Here is a 20,445-nt window from a genome sequence, read left to right on the forward strand (position 1 = left end):
AGAAAAAGAGTGTGCAAGAGGGATGGAGTTGATGGCATCCATCTTTAGTAGCAATGCCCAGAGAGCAATCTCTAGGAACAACAGAGCTGTCCCTGCAGTACTCACTTCATTTCCAAGAAAAATGAGATCTGCCCAAACTCAAAGATAAAAAGAATATCAGTGATAAAATGTAGAAAGAGTAGCCAGGAGTGCAGCATTTCAGAATGGCATAAAAAAAACTTTAGGTGGAACTGGAATGCAGCACTCCCTTGTCGTTGGGAAGTTCTTCGCTATTGGGAGAACCCCTTATGTGGCCCAAATAGCAAAGCAGGCTGGGTCACTTCTCACAGTGAGTTTTTCTGCCTCTCCCTATTGCCTGTGAAGGCCCAATTAACCGAGGATGCTCACAGCCAAGGACGTCCTGTGCAGGCTGCTCATGTTGGCTTTGGGCCCAGACCTGAATCTGAGGAGAGAGGAGGCATGGTCCTGTTCACAAGGGTAGTAGGTATGTAAGAATATACTCATACATTAATGAGTTAAAAAAAATCACACTTAGCTCCCTGTGTCTTTTTTTTAAGATTTATTTTATTTATTTGAAAGACAGAATTATAGAGAGAGGTAAAGAGAGGGAGAGCAAGGTCTTCCATCTGCTGGTTCACTCCCCAAATGACTGCAATGGCTGGAGCTGAACTGACCTGAAGCCAGGAACCAGTAGCTTCTTCCAGGTCTCCCACATGTGTGGAGAGACCCAAGTAACTTGGGCCAGCCTCCACTGCTGCTTTCCTAGGCGCATTAGCAGGGAGTTGGATTGGAAGTAGAGCAGCAGGGACTTGAAACTGGTGCTCTCATGGGATGCTGGCACTGCAGGCCAGGGTTTTAGCCCACTTTGTCACAGTGCCGGCCCCATCCTTGTTATCTATTTTTCACAACTCTATCATTAGTAGGATGCAATGGAATGTATTCAAGAATACAGAGATTCAGGTCTCGGCCACACATTTACAAAATTGACAATTTGTGGCAGTATGAAGTCACATCAATTACACTACCCCTGCCCCAGGCTGGAATGATATTCAAATCTTCATTAAATGGCTCTTTAAATAAACAAGCAATGTGCTCTTTTCATTAAGCTCTTAATAATCTTAGCTGGAATATAACTTAGCTTGAAGAAATCACTAAAAGAAGCCATAACAAAACAAGAACAATCCCCCCATCCATTCGGTGGCTATCTCCCTCATCAACTTTTCCTACCTAACATAGAAAAGCACTAGCTCTCAGTATTTATTGCGCTGTTAAAATTCCAAGAAGGTAATGGTAAGGGCATTTTCTCATAATAAAGTCTATTACAAAATATGGGTAATAGGGAAACTGCTAACTAGCCACAAACTAAAACCAACAGGAGATGGGGCATTTCTTACATGTGGCCACAGCCCTAGAGACAAAAATTCCCATGACATAGCATCCTCTGTACCAATGCTGAAAGAAAGATAATTTCTCTTTCCATTAACAAATCCTGCACAATAAATTCTGGAACCCATTTAACAAGAACTGGGTTTTATAAATGGGCTGTGTAGAAAACAAAAAACTCCCTCAGGGTGATTGTGGAAAAGAGAAGAGTGTAACATCAGTCAGGAGGAGCAAAGAGATGTCAAGACAAAATAAGACAAGAAAAACAATAAGAAACTAGCAGAGGGGAAAACGGATGAACAAACAACAAAGGGGAAGGTTGGAGGAAAATCATCAGGTCAGGACTCACAAGTGTGTTCAGTTAAACTAGATTTGTTACCCAGAGCAAACATATTCCTAATTATTCTTAATGTTGCTATATTTCCTAAGAGTGTATCAAGGACAGATCTCAAAGGTGGTCTTTCAATAATACTACTTACACCAAAACATAGATTATAATTGAGGCCAGTAGCAATAGGGCAGATAGTTTTATTCCATTGCCTTTTTTTTATTAATAACCAACATTACATGGGTTCTTCCAGTATATATGCTGGGGAATGGGCTCAAAAGCACACACACTCTTGCATTCTTGCATATTTCATTTTTTGAAAGACACAGCAAAAGAGAGAAAGAGACAGATGAACAGAGATCTCCCATCCACTAGTTCTACCCAAATGCCTACAACAACTGGACCTGGCCAGGCCGAAGTCTGAACTTTGGAACTCAATCTAGGTCTCCCATAATAGTGGAAGGGACTCAAATATTTGAGCCATCATCTATTGCAGCCCAGGACAATTAGCAGAAAATTGGAATCAGGGGCAGAGTCAGGCCTCGAAGTCAATTGCTCCAATATGGGATGTCAGCATTCCAAGAGTCATCTTAACATTTTACCCATTGCCCATCTTTTCTCTTTTTCTTACCTCTCTCTCTCTCTCTCTCTCTCTCTCTCTCTCTCTAGTGTGTGTGTGTGTGTGTGTGTGTGTGTGTGCATGTGCAGTGGTGGTTGTGGTTTTGAGACTTGATGTTTCAAAATTTCCATTGGAATTTTCTAAAAGTACACGTTCATGGGCTGTACCTTTATCGATTGTGCATTTGTAGATAGGAGGTGGGTCCAGGTATCTCTGATGGTGATGAGCTCCAGAGATCATTCTGTTGTGTTACAAGGTCTGAGAATCACTGTCACAGTGCAAAGACTTGAACACAGATCAAATACTTTGTGTCTGAGTTGTGGCTCTGAACTAATGGCTTTAAATAATGGCTAGGGCATCTTAAGTAATTCAGTAACCAATCTGAAACTTAACAATACTTAAAATGCTTAAAACTGTGACATATTCACGTTCATCCTTTAATAAATTATAACACATCTTTTATAGCTTTCTATACCTATCCTTCGACTACTCGGATCTCCAGCACCATTGAAGTTAAAAAGATGAAACATCATTTTTTTGAGAGTTTTAACAAAACAGTACCATGATACATTTAATAATTTGCTATTGAGGAAACAGAAAGTTCAGTCCATACATTAGGTGAATCAACTTTTTCATTGTTATATATCAATGTCAAGTGAGCAACATGAATCTATTTGAAAAGAAGAGTAATAATGTTACTCTGAAGAAAAGGCACCCCACACTGTGCCGCATTACATTACCAAAAAAATGTAACATTGATCTTGCAAAATGGTTGTGCAGAAATGCAATAATGAGTCCTCTTTCAACTTTGTAAAACATTCTAAATTCTAAATGATTGTCATTAGATAGACAAATGTAACAAAGTGCTCTATTGAGGATTTAAACTACAATTTTTTATGCTCTATTGAGAGAGACATTACAGAATTACATTGAAATCCTTGAGAAAAACATTGAGAAGGGTGATAATACAGGTCCCCAGAGTCATTAAGCTAACTTCCTTCTGAATCAATTGTCTGGGAAATGGGTACAGTTATTTACAAAAAATAAAATAAAAGCTCCCCAACCTCTCAGGATATATTCTAAAAGCAGAGAGGGAACATAGAATCAAGGGATGGAATGAGTTGGATAGGAGGAACCATGACCTTGGGAAAACAAGTGAAGGACAACTTTCTGAGCCTGGCTCTGAGAAAGTTGTCCACATTCCAAAAGTCAACATTGGTAAAGTGCCCTTGGCCAGTGCAGAGATCTGAATTAGCAGCATCTGTCAGAGCAGAGACCATGATTGTGTAAACAACCACCCAAGTGGGCAGCCATAAGCAAGTGACAGCATTAGCGACCTGAAGAGAATTTGGTCTTTCCTCTTGCAATGGAAACTGAACTGACTTCTCAGCTCCCATTCTGAGTGGACAGGCCCTCAGGTTTCACAGAAATTTAATAAGAGGGAGTATCTACAGAATGAAGATACTTTCTCTCTCAAGTAAATTGTAATTTGTTTTTAGAAGTCATGGAAGAGCTAAAATCCAGATAGCTTCCTCTAAATGTAAAGTTCTCAGCCAAAGTCAATCTTCAAAACTAAAGCTACTTTGTTAGAAATGGCAAAGATAGCATAGGACTGATCATTTATCAGCAGACCTTGGGATGAAAATTCTATAAGGAAGGAAAGAGACATAGAATGCCTGGGAAGGCAATTATTCAACTTACTATTGGATAACTGAAGAATATGCCCCAACCTAGGGCCAGGTCAGAGTCAGAAAGCAAGATGAGCCTGAGCATGGAGCAGCGTCATACAGCGGCCCTGGAAGTAGCACCAGGACAACTGGCATATGCTCCTTAGCAGAACAAATGTGGAAGTAAAATGAGATACCAACTTCTCTAAAGTGAACTGGTAGAACTAAAGGTCATGCTGGTTTAGTGATAGAAAGAATATCATGTCTATCATTTCTGTAGAATTTGTTTTTAGCTACAAAAACAAAGAAATAATAAAACAGAGAGCTTGGTCCCAGGCTTTGGAGAATGTGGGCTTATTGACCAAATAGCAGCACCCATTAAACAGGAGTTGAGACCCAGTGGCTGTACCTGGCAGAACACCAACAGCAACTTTAACCATATACAATCCACAGGCAAGAGAGACATCAGGTTTTATCCCCCTGGATCATAAATATGCTACCGAGAAGGATAAACACACGGGCCTCCCAGAGTGATGAAGAGACCCTCTCTTGGATGCTGCCTGAGAACTGCAGATGGTTCTCTTTCAGCTGCAGCTCTTCCTGCCACACTTGCACGACAGCAACAACAACTACAACTGCAAGAAAAGTGAACAGCATCTCCTCCTGCCCACTGGCCTCAACAGTCCCTGGTGGGGCAGCAGCAGTGACAATGATACCAGCAATAGGAGAAGCGGGGGCCTGTAGTACTTGCCCTCCACGTCCTCCATCCACTATGGAGAAATGGAGAAGACAGAGTTGAATGCACAGCATGAATCAGGACGGAGTAGCTCCAGAGGAAGCTCCCACGTTGACAGCCTATCCCTGCAAGAAGATGGGCAGATCATGCTTGATACGGAAGTACACACAAGTAGGGGCCATAGCTCTCAGTCAGAAGAAGCTGTAGAAGATTGAGGCTTTCAAGAAGTGGGCTAACTGGACACTGGATTGGTCCAGGAGACTTGAAAACATTCCCATGCAAGGAGTTTTCAGGCACCCTAAATGTTCTGCATCTTTAAGTATGAGGAAAAGAGCTCCATGAAGAAAGGAGGTACTGTCTCCACAGAAGTTTTGAAGATGTTCATTCCATTTCTTTTCCTTTCTCATGTTTTGCTTTGAGGATGGGCATCTATACTGCAAAACAACTGAGCATACTTCCTGCCAGCATCTACTGAGTGAAAGCAAAGCCCTGGACATGTAACCTGTGAAGTGGTGCATTGTCACAGTCATTTATTTGAACTTGAAACCACTGTAAGCATGACCCAAACTATCACCCTATTTTTACATGTCCACTGCCAGTATCTCTCAAATTCAGTATTCTATTTCAACTAACCTTAATTCCTTTTTAGCCTATAAGATACTTTGGAATTCCCTGACAAAATTTACTCTTGTTTAGAAATTTGCAAGGGCTTCTTTTCTGCAAATGCCACCAGACTATAATTTTGTCAACAATGCTGTTATCTCCTGTTAATAATACAGACTTAGACCTGAATCATTCATGGTAGAGTTTTACTCTTGCAATCTAACTACCATCTCCAGCTTAAAACAACTTCAAGTTAACAAATTATAGAAAAGCTTGGTTGGGGGCCAGCACCATGGCTCACTTGGTTAATCCTCTGTCTGCGGTGCCGGCTTCCCATATGGCCACGGGGTTCTAGTCCCAGTTGCTCCTCTTCCAGTCCAGCTCTCTGCTGTGGCCCGGGAAGGCAGTGGAGGATGGCCCAGGTGCTTGGGCCCTTGCACCTGCATGGGAGACTAGGGGGAAGCATCTGGATCCTGGCTTCAGATCAGCGCAGCTCCGGCCATTGAGGCCATTTGGGGAGTGAAACAATGGAAGGAAGACCTTTCTGTCTGTCTCTCTCTCTCTCACTGTCGAACTCTATCTGTCAAATAAAAAAATTTTTTAAAAAAACAAAAGCTTGGTTGGTCAGTTTTTCTTTCCTATTTTCCTCCAAGACAAAGATAAGTTTCCCTAAGCTTGTATTTATAGCTATAACAAAGAAACAAAAGGAGAAAAAAAAAAAGCAACACACACACACACACATGCACACATACACATCTTAGGAAATACAAAATTCATTTAAACAGGGAGAGAGAGAGAGAGCCTCTCTGATAAGAGGAGTGAGGTAACAGTCACTAAACTGGGGTAAGAGAACAGGAGCCCCAGAAATAAAATTTGAGTTGAAACTAGATCTGCTCACCTCATGCTAATTTTTCTGTTTGGTATAGACATATAGACTTAGAAAATAGGAGTTTGCTAATCTCTCTCTCTTAACCTGGAGGGAAAAAAAATCACTGGTGATGTTGATGATGACCTCCCAGGAAGATGAACATAAATGACTCAACAAGACAGTAGCCATTCTTTTGTAGTATTAGGGAGCCAGGCTAATACAGATTGGTACTTGCAAAGTGTGGTATACCTACTAAGAGTAGGCCATCGAGCTTCTGTTGATCACATACCAACATGGGAAGCACCAGAGTGTTACAAGAGCACCCAGTTACAATCTTCAGAGTTTTCATTGTTGGGCAAGAAAAGGTGTGATAGATTTTTGATTCAGTTAAACTCATTGAATGTGCCAAGAAGAACCAACTGTATACCATGCACTTCCAACATGGAAGAATGACAAGAGGGTATAATGTGGGTGAATGCTAAGTAGTATAGCCAATTATTGGGCAGAAATTACAAGGAAGTATTACCCAAGGAAAATGTAAGATGATTAAGGGTGCTTCAAATGTCTAGTAGAAAATTGAATTCACGGGGCTGGCGCCATGGCTCACTTGGTTAATCCTCCTGTGGCACCGGCATCCCATATGGGCACCAGGTTCTAGTCCCGGTTGCTCCTCTTCCAGTCCAGCTCTCTGCTGTGGCCCTGGAAGGCAGTGGAGGATGGCCCAAGTGCTTGGGCCCCTGCACCCACATGGGAGACCAGGAAGAAACTCCTGGCTCTTGGCTTCGGATCAGCGCAGCGCCAGCCGTGGCAGCCATTTGGGGGGGTGAACCAACGGAAGGAAGACCTTTCTGTCTGTCTCTCCTTCTCACTGTCTAACTCTAATCTGTCAAATAAAAAAAAGAAAGAAAGAAAGAAAGCCTGATTGCAGTGAATGTCACACTAGCTATTCTTTTTTTTTTTTAAAAGGAAAATTAAATTCACTGATAATGTGCATTTCCATGAACTTTAAAAATTATTTTTATTTGAAAGAGATATTGACTGATTTTCTATCTGCTAGTTCACTCCCCAAATGCCTGCAAGAGCAAGGGCTGGAACAGGCTGAAGCCAAGAGTGAACTCCATCCAGATCTCCCAACATGGGTGATAGTGGCCCAAGCACTTCAGCTGTCACCTGCCACTTTGCAGGATGCAAAGTCAAGAAGTTGTACAAGAAACAGAGTAGTTGGGAATCAAACTGGCACTGCAATACAGGATGCAGGTACTGCTAGCAGTGGCTTAACTCACTGTACTCTTTGAAGACTCCTCATATATTTGCCTAAGATGATTAGCTGGATAAAGAGGACAGTTGGGGTAGTACCATGAAAATAGATATTAACCAACATAGTCATAATTGGCAAATGTTATACAATGATTTAATTCTCTAGATAGAAGACAAGCAAGTGATAAGAAAATTGTCTACGAAACCTTTGAGGCACATCTATCAGCAAAGTGGCTGGAATTGAGGGATCTGGAAATGAGAGCAGAATGAAGATACATCATGGCCGTGGCCTCACCAAAAGGTTTAGAGTATGACTGAGTCTGACACAGCCACGTGTGTATGTGCTGACTGGCAGGAAATCCAGCCAACAGCTAGGGTACAACTTACCACCATAACTGGTCCTGGGGGTGGGTGGCATATGTCATCTCATACATCTTTCAGCATTGTAATACACTTTCATTTTAATCATTTTAACAGCCCTAAAATTCTGTCCTGCACATTTAATTTGTATTTGTTAGGTATGCAAGCTGGAGATGTGGACAGGTGATGGTAGATAATCCTATTTATTGAAGATGTCACATTCAGGGGCAGATAACTGGGAACCCCTTTTTTCTCCACATTCCTCTCAAGGTCCCCAAACCACCCATCTATACTGTTAAGTGTTTTATGTACATTAATGCTATAAAGTTACTAATAGCCTTTTTTAGGATAATTCCCTTCTTCCCTAAGAAAACAAAGCATTTCTCCACTTCTGCTCTTTCATTGAGCAGCATGAAATGTGTCCCTGTGTCCCTGTGACATGCCACAGAATACTGAAATAATGGCCAGGGGAAGACATAGCAGATGGTATGCATATGGCTTTGGGATCAACTTTCAGCAATGGTCACTTTTCTTTTTTAAGCTTTTTAAAATGTGTTCAGTTATCAAAAAAAAAAAAAAAAAACTTAAGGGATAATTTCCCCAAATAAATGGAGTCTCCCTTGAACTTAATTAGCTAAAATGATATTCAGATTAACATGGGTTTTCTTCAGAATTGATCCAAGAAGGCAAATTATGTCATAAACAATCTTACACCCTATGATTGCTCAGCCCCGTTATCAACAAAGTCATTATGGGAAACACTCAGAATGTTTCATAAGCAGTCAAAAGTCACAAACCCGTGTCCTAAATACATGGTAGCAATAAAGAGCCCTGCTTTGTTTACCATGGATGGTTCACTCAGGCTATCCAGATGTGACTTAATACTGATTGCTAGAATAGCAAATAGCACAACACGCTCCAAGATTTGAAGCAGCATAGACTGTGTTAGTACAATAATAGAAACAGAGCGTGGCGTTAACAAGAAGTTTGCCTACTATGCTGCAAATGCTGTGAAAAGATCTATATTTAATACGTTACCACTCTATAGATATTCTGGGGAGTTATATTTACAAACCAGATGACACAGGGAATCTAAGAAAATATTCCTCTCAAGTGACATCATAATCATGAAACGAAATTGTTCGCTACTTGAAAAGACAGAATCCATAACCATGTCATTTCAATACTCTAAGCATTTTTGCACTGTAATATATATTAATATTTTAAGTGCCTTCTTAGTCTGGTCAGTGCAAAGTAGTCATCTCATAAATCCTTCAGCATTGCAATACATTTCACTTTAATCATTTTAACATCCCTAAAATTCTATCCTGTACATTTATTTTTACTTGTGAACCCTTAAAAAGACATTGAAAATACTTGTTTATACTTGAAAAATCTTACTCCCTAGCAGTGTTCAGATGTCAGTCCGTTCTGAAGCTCAGTTAGTGTGCACATGCTCTGCTTTCTTCAGGATTCTGTCATGAAAATACATGTCAGATGCCCTTGTTCACTGCTGTACACACAAGCAGGTAACTGTTCTAGATTTAAGGTTCTGGGTCTGACCTACTTATGGATGCTTTCCTATTGATTTGAATGCAGGCTCTGCTGAATATAAAAAGAATTATTTTAAAAGAGTATAATTCCAAGAACTTGGACAATTACTTAGAATTATTGCTGATTTCACTGAAAGAACTAAGCCTCAGAAGTGGAATGCATTTGTCCCCATATAAGGTTATTTAATGCATCTCTTAGGGTCTTTAAAATGCAAAGGAAACTGTATGCAAAGAATGAGTGGATGGGTTGGATGGAGCCAATTTACTCTACATAAGAAAACAGAGTGAATTTAGTTTTGCACTTAAGAAGGAAGGGGCAAAAGTGAGAAAAAATATTGGCTGAGCTATGTGCAGGAGGATGTTTTAAGAAGAGTGTTATCTGATATGCTACGATATAAATGTAGTCTTCCCTCAAGTGTCAACAAAATCTGTTCCAAATATATAAGAAGTGTAGGAGAACATGTGCGTGCAAGTGTGTGTGAGTTAGACAAGTAATATCTGAAAACTGATTATGCCAAGATTTGGCATTTGGGAAATTCTTAAAAAATGTTAGATCTTACTATAATTCTTATTAATAGTTACCATTTACAATCTTGAATAGAAAAAGAGGCAAAATATTATTATGAATTCAGCAGTCCTTTTAAAATGATTTTTTAAGAAAACATGAAATAATAGAAAAAAGTAGTTCTTGATAAACTAGGGTGAAATATTTACTATAGTTAAGAACAAAATAATATTCAAAATTTCCTAGTTGGTAGTTAAAAAACAGAAACACAATAGTTTTGCTTTTTAATAATTTTAAAAATCTACATATATATGTTTGTATATGTATACATTTTTATACACAGAAAAACATCCCCAGCACAGAATCCTGTGACTTTATTGTGTAGATTGATGAATTGAGTCACTAATTAATGTACAGAGCCATTTTGTAAGTATAGTTGGTTCTTTACATTGTCATTTTGCTATAAAGAGAAGTCTAAGTGATATTAAATCATAAGTTCAAAGGCTATTATTTAGGGATACAAGTTAATAGAGACTAGAAATGCTATTTTCTCTTACAGTATTAATAGACAGAAATATCTTAGAAAATCTTAAGGAATGGTTTCATTAATCTACTCATAATATTATTTACTTTTTTCATGAATATTTCTGGGCATTATGTACCAATTTACCTCCTTAGTAAGCAAAACAACCTCACCAAGGACCATGTAAACTACATTATATGTATATAGTTGTGCATTGCAAAATAATTTTCCAGGCAGCAAAGAACCAAATATATGACAGTGATTCCAAAGGAATATATTTCTTAGTGACACTGTGGCCACCTTGGTATCTGTCAGTACACTCTATGATGTTTACACAATGAAGAAATCGCCTAATAACTGCCTAACAATACTGAGAATATAGAGTCTTCAATGACAGTACATGACACTAGTACCATAGTGCATAATTGTTGAAAGTTTCAAATATATATTTTCTCAAGAAGCCAAAATTTTAAAGTGCATTTTTTTTGGATGAGGATGTGAAACATTCACACATACTATAAACAAGGTTGAATGAACAGAATGGAAAAATAAAATGGAGGTATTCAAGATGACTAAGAATATGATTTTAATTACATGTATGTACTACTTTAAAAAGATAAACTGATGGCAGTGATTATATACCCTGTAAAAGACTATTTGACTGGTAAAGGATTTTAAGGCCTGGTTCAACCCACTAAGTGCATTTTCATAATATTTATAAATAGCCAAGTATTTAATGGAGAAGAAGTGCAAGAAGAAAAGCAGTTCAGCTTTTGAAAAATAAGATAGCATTGCCAATGAACATTCAGACAAAAGTGATGGTGCAAGTCAATGGGGATTGATGAATCAATTTACAGTCTAACTTTCAGGAACTCACTGTTCTTACTAAAATTCATCAGTATACAAACACTAACACACAATGTTAAATAACACTGTGAAGCATACATCATCAATAATTTAATGATTTCCTCTTAGAGACATCCAAAGAGATGCCAGTTTTCAAGTTCAGGAGCAAATTCTCAGCATATTAAAAGCATAGCAGTAGATCAGATAAGTGATGTTTCTGGCCAGATAATAACTAGAGCAAAGAAGAAAACAGAAATAGTAAAATTCTCCTGTCTTACCTGTAACAGGGAGAGAAGCAGCCAAGTCCATGGGGTCCACACATATCCAAAAGTAGGAAACCAATGGGGAAGAAAAGAGAAACAAGGATTATTTTAGGTAAAACTAAAGTGTGGGTAACAATAAAAATAAAACATGTGCAAAGAAAACCACTCTCCTCCTTTATAGCAAGCTCTGATAGTATGGGTTTGTTCAGGTAAATCATCTTTTTCTGCCAAGTAAATGAGTTAATTTTTCTGTAATGTGGTTGACCCCTCACACTAGACACTCACGGATGGCACACAGTACTTCGCGCTCACATTAACAGATGTGTATAACCAGTCTTTCATTCTGAACATAATCTGACAATACAGAAAACATTGAATATGCCTTCCATTATCAATATGCACACATTCAGCTGCAGGAACCATGCAATCACATTCAAAGTTGTGTTAAAAAGGGATTTTGAGCCAAATGTGAATAGTTTGTATATGATCCAGGAGGGAATTATTTGTTCTACTTTGTTTAAATATTAATTGCAGTTTTAAAATACATCAAACACCAATGCTAGGAGCCATAGTTTAGAGAAAGCAGACAGAGCCTTTGCCCTTTAACATCTAGTATTCTACAAGAACATGACATTCATATCATATAAACAGATAAAACTGGAGACCATAAATGAGTGATTAACTTGAGATAACTAAAAGACTCTCCTGACAATAGTCCCATCAATAAACATTAGTCCTTAGCTGAATTCAAGTTGTTTATTTTGCAAGGCTAATACATTTATAAATGAAGTTTAAGCCCAAAGAATAGTTTAAGATTTTTTTAGCAGTTACCTATAAAGTCATTAAAGTGTTGGAGTTCATTAACAGCCCCAAGTCTCATCTCAACTTTTGCTCTGGAAAATCTCAAGCATTCTCTGTAATTTTACCTTTCAAAAAAAGCCTTTAGGTCTTGCTCTCCTCTTGGTAAATAATATTCATATATTAAAATTTTCAAATATTTAAATTTTCTTTTTTTAACTTTTATTTAGTAAATATAAATTTCCAAAGTACAGTTTATGGATTACAATGGCTTCCCCCCCCCATAACTTCCCTCCCACTTGCACCCCTCCCATCTCCCACTCCCTCTCCCATTCCATTCACATCAAGATTAATTTTCAATTATCTTTATATACAAAAGATCGATTTAGTATATATTAAGTAAAGATTTCATCAGTGTGCATCCACACAGAACATAAAGTGTAAAATAGTGTTTCAGTACTAGTTATAGCATTGATTCAAATCGGACAACTGATAGGTCTAAGAGTCCAAAGAAGACTAGTGTCTGCTAATACTAACTGATAGAATAAAAAAGGGAAAGAATGATCCAACATGGGAAGCAGGATACACAGGAGACTCATAGAATGGCAGATGTGCTAAACAGTACTCTGGCCTCAGAATCAGCCCTTAAGGCATTCAGATCTGGCTGAAGAGCCCATGAAAGTATTTTAGGCATAGAAAGCCAAGAAACTCTGGCAAGAAAAAAAAAAAAAAAACCTAAATGAAAGATCTGTGCAAGTGAGATCCCAGTAGAAAGAATGGGACCATCAAAGAAGGAGGTACCTTTCTCTGAAGGGAGGAGAGAACTTCCACTTTGACTATGACCTTGTCTGAATAAGATGGAAGTCAGCGAACTCAAAAGGCTTCCATAGCCTTGGCAACTCATAACTAGAGCCTAGGGAGATTACTGACGCCATAAACAAGAGTGTCAAACTGTTAAGTCAACAACAGGAGTCACTGTGTACTTACTCTTCATGTGGGATCTCTGTCCTTAATGTGTTTTCCAATGTGAATTAACGGTATAAATTTTCTTAATTATTTTCTTTTGTGAGCAGAGGAAAAAGCTGCATACAAGAAGTTAGATTTTCCTTTCCTCTTTAAAACCAAACTAATCACAATACATTAGGTGTGAGACACTTCAAACCAAACTCACCATAGTTGAACAGGGTCCTATATTAGTCTTGTTAACCTTATAGGGGTCATTTCCAAATACTGTTTAAACTCTTAGAGTTCTCAGTTAACCTGTCCCTTCATCCAACTTTTGCCAAAGTTGATAATCCTTAAGCTGGAAATTCAACCTATTTATGAAGTCTGATGCAATGGTGTTTTAGTAGACCAAATCAAGGCTGTTCTAATTTCAGGTTCCCCAATCCATGATACTAACCATACTGTACATCTAATTTATCTATAATTCAAGAGATCCTCCTTTGAGAATTCATAAGTGCATAAATTTCTAAAAATAATTTGAAAGCTATAAGATATCGTAACCTATATGAATTAAGCTAAAGCAATTACATATGTTTCAGTTACATTAATGTTCATTAATATCTTTCACTCTATCCATCAATTTCATTTAAAAACATTCTTCAAGTAGCCAACAGTTAACATCATGTTTAATGGTGAGAAGCTTGAAACTTTCACAATTAAGAACAAGAACATGAAAAATATGTCTCTTGTCACCATTTCTTGTCAACATCATACAGAAAGTTCACACTGAAGTCCTAGCTAATACAATAAGAATAAGAGAAAAAAATTAAAGCTACTCTTTTGGTTCACAAATGATATGACTGTCAATGTAGAGAATCCAAATGACTGGGCCAAAAATAAATAAATAAATAAATAAAACCCTCCTGAAACTACTAAGCAGTTACAAAAATAATGCATGTATAATACATAATATGTAATAATCAACATGACTTACATTAGTATTTCAAAATGAAATACTTAGGCTTAAATCTAACAAAGTATGTATAACATCTATATGAAAAACTACAGAATTCTGATGAAAGAAATCCAAGAAGAAGTAAATCAAATTGAAGTACGTCATTGCAAAAATTAAAATAAAAATAACAAAGGAATAAGAAAGGAGGGTGGGAGCAAGGAAGCAGAAAGGGTAGAGTGGGAATTATCATGCTTTTAAAACTGTATATGTGAAATACATGAAATTTGCTCCTATACAAATTTTTAAAATTGTAAAAATAAATAAATAAATAAATGGAGAGCTAGTGCATATTCATGGATAGGAAGGCTCAATATGGTAAACATATCCGTTTTTCCCAGCTTGATCTATAAATTCAATGCAATTCCAATTAAAACCCTACCAAGTTACTTTGTAGGTATTGATAACCTAATTCTAAGGTTTACCTGGAGAGGCAGACCTACATTAAAATCACAATTAGAAGCCCGTGCTGCGGCTCACTAGGCTAATCCTCCGCCTTGCGGCGCCAGCACACCGGGTTCTAGTCCCGGTCGGGGCACCGGATTCTTTCCCAGTTGCCCCTCTTCCAGGCCAGCTCTCTGCTATGGCCCGGGAGTGCAGTGGAGGGTGGCCCAAGTACTTGGGCCCTGCACCCCATGGGAGGCCAGGATAAGTACCTGGCTCCTACCATCGGATCAGCGCGGCGCGCCGGCCGCGACAGCCATTGGAGGGTGAACCAATGGCAAAGGAAGACCTTTCTCTCTGTCTCTCTCTCTCACTCTCCACTCTGCCTGTCAAAAAAAAATCACAATAAGATATCACCTCATACTTTTTAGAATGGCTATCATAAAAAAATAAAAACAAAAAAAACACTAACAATTCTTGGAGATGAATTGAGAAAAGGAACCCCTTGTACTGTTGATGGGAATGGAAATTGGTATAGCCATTATGGAAAACTGTGACAGGAAGATGCCTCAAAAAACTAAAAATACAACTACTATGTGGCAATTTCACTATTGGATACACATCCAAAGCAAATGAAATCAGTGTATCAAAGAGATAAGTGAATTCTTATATTCATTGCAGCATTATTCACAGAAGTCAACATATGGAAATAAACTAACTGTCTGTTAAAGGAGGAATGGATACAGCTAGAGTGATTAATTTATATGCACACACACAGGAATATTATTCAACCAGTTAAAAAGAAAGAAATCCTGTGATTTCCAACACCATGGATGAATATAGTTGACACTATGCTAAGTGAAATAAATCAGATATGGGAAGATAAATAAATATTGTATAATCTCACATAAATGTGCACTCTGAAACACTAAAATTTAAAGAACCATAGAGTAGAATGCTGATTGGCAGTGGTGGGAGAGGGATAAATAAGGTCAAAAGTTTTAGTTTTACAGAACAAATAAGTTCTAGTGATCTAATGTGCAGCAAGGTAATTATAGTCAATACTGTATATACTGGAGATTTTCTTTACTACTGAAATATTGAGCTTTCCTTACATTATCTATGGATACAGATTGATGGTTCTCACCACAGAATGAAAGATAAGGAAGCCATAAAGTAAAGGAGGAAGACAAAAAAGTAGGAAGGAGGGAAGGAAGAAATAATTACTTTGTGAAGTTACTGATAGGTTAATTAGCTTGAAGATAGTGATAACACAATTCAAAAAACATGAACTCATTATACCAAAGAGATATTTGCTCCACCATGTTTATGGAAGCATTGTTCACAATAGACAAAATATAGAATCAACCAAGGTACACATCATCAATGAATGGATAAGGCAAATGCAATTTAAGTACACAATGGAATATTATTCACCTATAAAAAAGAATGAAATCCTATCATTTACAGGAAAATGGAACTGGAGGATATCATGTGAAATGAAATAAACCAGACACAGAAAGCCAAATAATGCATATTGTCCCTTACATGTGGGAACTAGAATTTAAAAACAGCAACTCATTATAAACACAGAACATGGATTACTAGAGTCAGAGACGGATTGGAGGGATAATAAGTTTTTGGAAAATAAGACAACAAACAGGATGTGGTTCACAAACTGTGGCAAAGATACTAATGTGAAATGTTAATAGGGAAAGGGAAAATGAGAAATTTTGTGCTACTGCCTAATAGTCTTTGTTTTGCAAATTTAAAACTATGCTGAAATAAAATGCTAAAAGGGAAAAAAATGTGTAACTTAAATATAAAAATTCCTATTCCCAATTATCCCCCAAGAAGAATAAAAACAACAGCTACAGTAGTCGAGACAATATGGTACTCGCAAAGGACTGGACAAACAGATCAATGGATCAAAGAGGAGAGCTGAGAAGTAGACCCACATCTAGGCTACAGATCTCTGAAAAAGGCCAGAGGTATGAAACAGAAAATATAGACTTTCACTACATGATACTAGAGCAACTGGACATTCACATGTAAAAAGATAAAGCTAGACAGCGACCTCACATTAGTCCCAAAAATTAACTCAAAATGGATCAGAGACTTAAATGTGAAGCACAGAAGTATAAAACACCTAGAAGATAACATGGAAGAAAATCTAGAGGACCTTGGGTTTGGTGATGGCTGTTTAGATATGATACCAAAATCATAATCCATGAAGGAAAGAATTGACAAGCTGGACTTCATTCAAAGTAAAATTTTCTGCTCTTCCAAAGGCACTGTCAAGAGCATTAAAAAAAAAAAAAAAAAAAAAAAAAAAAAAAAAAAAAACACACACACAAAGAACATACTAGTAGAAAATATTTGTAGAAGACATCTGATAAAAAGCTATAATCTAAAATATAAAGTAAATATCAAAACTCAAATAAGAAACAACTCATTAAAAAAAAGGACCAAAGACTTTGACACACTCACAAAGAAGATACACAGATGGCAAATAAGCACATAAAACAAGGCTTCGCATCATATGTCATCTGAGAAATGCAAAATAAAAATGGAAATTTTCTACTAAATACCTGATAGAATTCCAAAATCCAAAATGATCACATAGGATCAGCTCTGCTACCTCTCCTACTACATCCCAAATCACTCTCCCCTTGTCCTCTGAGCTCTGACCATACCTTCTTCTCAATTCATCAGAGATCCAAGTTCTTCCTACCACCGAGTCTGTGTATCCATTGTTCCCCCTTACTGAAGCACTCTGCTCACACCTTCCGCTTTTCATCTGGGAAGCTCCCACTCACCATGTAGATACATGTGTATGTTCACTTTCCCTGACTGTTATATTCTCAGAATATGATTATTTGCATGCTTAAACACATTCAAAAAACCATGTTCCTTTCCTTTAGTAATTAGATCTTCATGTGCCCTTATACTTTCACTAATTTGATTTTCTCATCAATGACTATTAGTTCCAAGAAGGTGGAGATTATGTCTGCCTTTGCATATTAATGTTATACTCACTGCCTAGTATCTGACCCAAGCAGTGCTCAATAAACATTGCTTTTTATCAAACCAGTTGATGGATTAAGTACCTGTTTTAGCATATGATGTACTAAAATTAATCCTAGGAAAAAATGAACATTTTTTGGGAAACAGCCAAAAAAGCAGAAAAAATAACCAGTAGTTATAGGCATATACAACACTCAAAATTAAAGGCATTAACATAACTCTGCTTTCTATTTAATAACTTTCCCAAAGATCTCCTCTGGATAAAATACCAACAGCCAAATGTAGAACACAGCTTTGAAGATTAATCTCTCTCTCTATTTTTATACTTTCCTAGAGATTTCTATTTTACTTGCTGCCTCATGAACTTGAAGTGGGGGAAAGATAGCTGCTGTATGGAATTAATGGAAAGTCATTTAGAAAGCTGATCAGGACCTGGACAGATTAAGCTGCCTCAGTCCAGAAAGCGACCTTAATCAACTCATCTGATTATTATGGGCTTCTGACAGCACTCCAAGTGGAACAAGTAAAAAGTTAGTCCCCCAAGGACATACAATGCTATTCCAAAGCTGAGTTTTAAGGACAGTTTAAAAAAAAATAACGGAATGAAAATCTAAAGAGACTGAAAATTATTTTCATATGAGCAGAAAACACTTTCTATTTGGATTTAAGAAGCCAGGTTTGAAAAGTAATGATCTCAGTATCATAACCAGCCTCTCAATCAGTTTCCACTGGGAAGCATGGCCAAGAAAGATTGACAGGCCAAAATAATGAGCCCACATTTGCCTCCAGAGAAAGGACCCTGAAGATCAGTGTCATGGGCAACTAGTAAATATCATCATGGAGCAGAAATAGGCCACTGCCTGGGTTATTATGAATAAGAACATTTATAAAGTGAAGTATCCACAGTGTGTGAAAGTCACTGTGAATAATTGTGTTAAGAAAAAGAGTGGAAGCACAGAAAAAAAGCACTTTGCTGAAACTTGGAAGAGTAGTAAGAGATATTTCCCCCACTTACTCTCCTACTTTATTTTTGGAATTGATGATGTTCGGAGAGTAGAGATCTAAGAACAAAGAAGTGAGCATGTCGTGAAGAGGACCCAAGCGAACAGGACATGCAGAGAACAAAGAAGGGAGGAAAGAAGCAAAGGTGATGGAGGTGAGAGCCCGGACAGAAAAGGAGGACTTTGAAAACCAATTAGTTTCCCTTTAGAGCTGTCACATAGTGTTTTCTAGTTGCCAAAGCACTTTCCACACAGGATTCTCTCCCTTCTGGCATCAAGCCTAAGGGACAGACAGGCAGGGACCATACCTTGCCTTTTTTTTTTTTTTTTTTTTTTTTTTTTTTTTAGTAGCATTGAGAGTTGCCCAAAGTCACAGATCCGGGGAGCTGAAGAACAGGTGGAACCTGCGTTCTCTTTTCTGGCAGCAGAATGTATCTGGTAAGGCAACAAAGAAACCCCACAAGTTGAGGTTGGCGGAACCTGGGCCTGCATGCCTGCTGGTGTTATTACCAGGTGGGGTGAGCAGGGCTGAAGAGGAAAAATCCTCAGCTGACAACACGGCACTTGATTTAGTCTTGTTTTTCTACTCTTAACTCATTCCACAGATGTTTACTACAAGGCTGCTTGAGAGTTAAATGGGCCCCATGTCCTCCCTAAAAGGAATGGACACTTCCTCTTCTCTACTGATTTGGGGAGAAAGGCAAGAAACACAGATCTTTTGTTTGTGACTGCCTTTTGTAATTATAAAACACATTTTAAAATTTCTCATTATCATAAAATTTTCTTAACAGACTTGATGAGAATTCTAGACCATGTGTTCTTTGATTTCTGAGAGTTCATTTCTTATTTCATTGGTATCTGATGCACTTGGTGGCTAATTCATATCCTGAAATTAATCATGCATAGGAATTAAAGAAATGTTCATTTCCTATCAAGTTCCTAAATCCCACATTATAAAAGAGAAAATAAGTTTCTATATAGAGGAAATATTTTTGAAAGTAGTTGTTCTTATTTATGGTTGGAATGAATTTAAACAAAAGATGCCCAAACCACTCAGTTGCGATTTACTGCATCACTGTTTTCAAGTTGATGTACACGTGTCCTTTGTATGCCAGGGCCATTGTCAAATGAACCCACAATCTGGGTCAGTTCATTCAAGGACTAATGATTGCTGCTGAGTCACTTCCCATGATTGCTTGAAACTTCCACAGAAACCACTTTTTGAAAGGAGACATATATTAAGATGGCAGAAGATGACCAGTAACAAGAGCCAGGGTGTAGCAAGGTAGAGAGAAGTCTAAAGCATTCAGTGTTCAGTGTTGTGCCAAGGGACACTCTAGTAAACACTGATACCATCTTCTGGACAAAGTACCCAAACCCATGAAAACTAATGCTTACTGTCCCTAATCTCACCAAAACTCAACCAAATATTTATAAAATCAAATCCACTGCTACCATAGAACTTCTATTCCCCTGTACACACACACACACACACACTACATGAACACGCATATGGATGCTCTTAAATTTTAAGTGGAAGCAGACTCATAGAATGGCAGATGTCCTAAACAGCACTCTGGCCTCAAAATCAGCCCTTAAGGCATTTGTATCTGGCTAAAAAGCCCATGAGAGTTTTGCAGGCATGGAAAGCCAAGATATTCTGGGAAAAAAAAAAAAAAAACTAAATGAAAGATCTCTGTGAGTGAGATCCCAGTGGAAAGAACAGGTCATCAAAGAAGGAGGTGCCTTTCTCTGAAGGGAGGAGAG

At 37.8% G+C, this 20,445-nt stretch overlaps 1 protein-coding gene and 1 pseudogene across 1 annotated transcript in view; one reads left to right on the forward strand and one right to left on the reverse strand.

Moving 5' to 3' along the window:
- The window catches only part of HS6ST3 (heparan sulfate 6-O-sulfotransferase 3), a 770,680-nt gene that overhangs the window by 342,301 nt on the left and 407,934 nt on the right, over positions 1–20,445 (reverse strand). The gene's annotated exons all lie outside the window — the stretch shown is intronic.
- On the forward strand, positions 4,571–5,208 carry LOC138843725 (BCL2/adenovirus E1B 19 kDa protein-interacting protein 3-like pseudogene; annotated as a pseudogene).

Source organism: Oryctolagus cuniculus, chromosome 9 (assembly GCF_051225735.1).
Source record: "Oryctolagus cuniculus isolate XC-2025 breed Fujian yellow rabbit chromosome 9, ASM5122573v1, whole genome shotgun sequence".
NCBI classification, from domain to species: Eukaryota; Metazoa; Chordata; class Mammalia; order Lagomorpha; family Leporidae; genus Oryctolagus; species Oryctolagus cuniculus.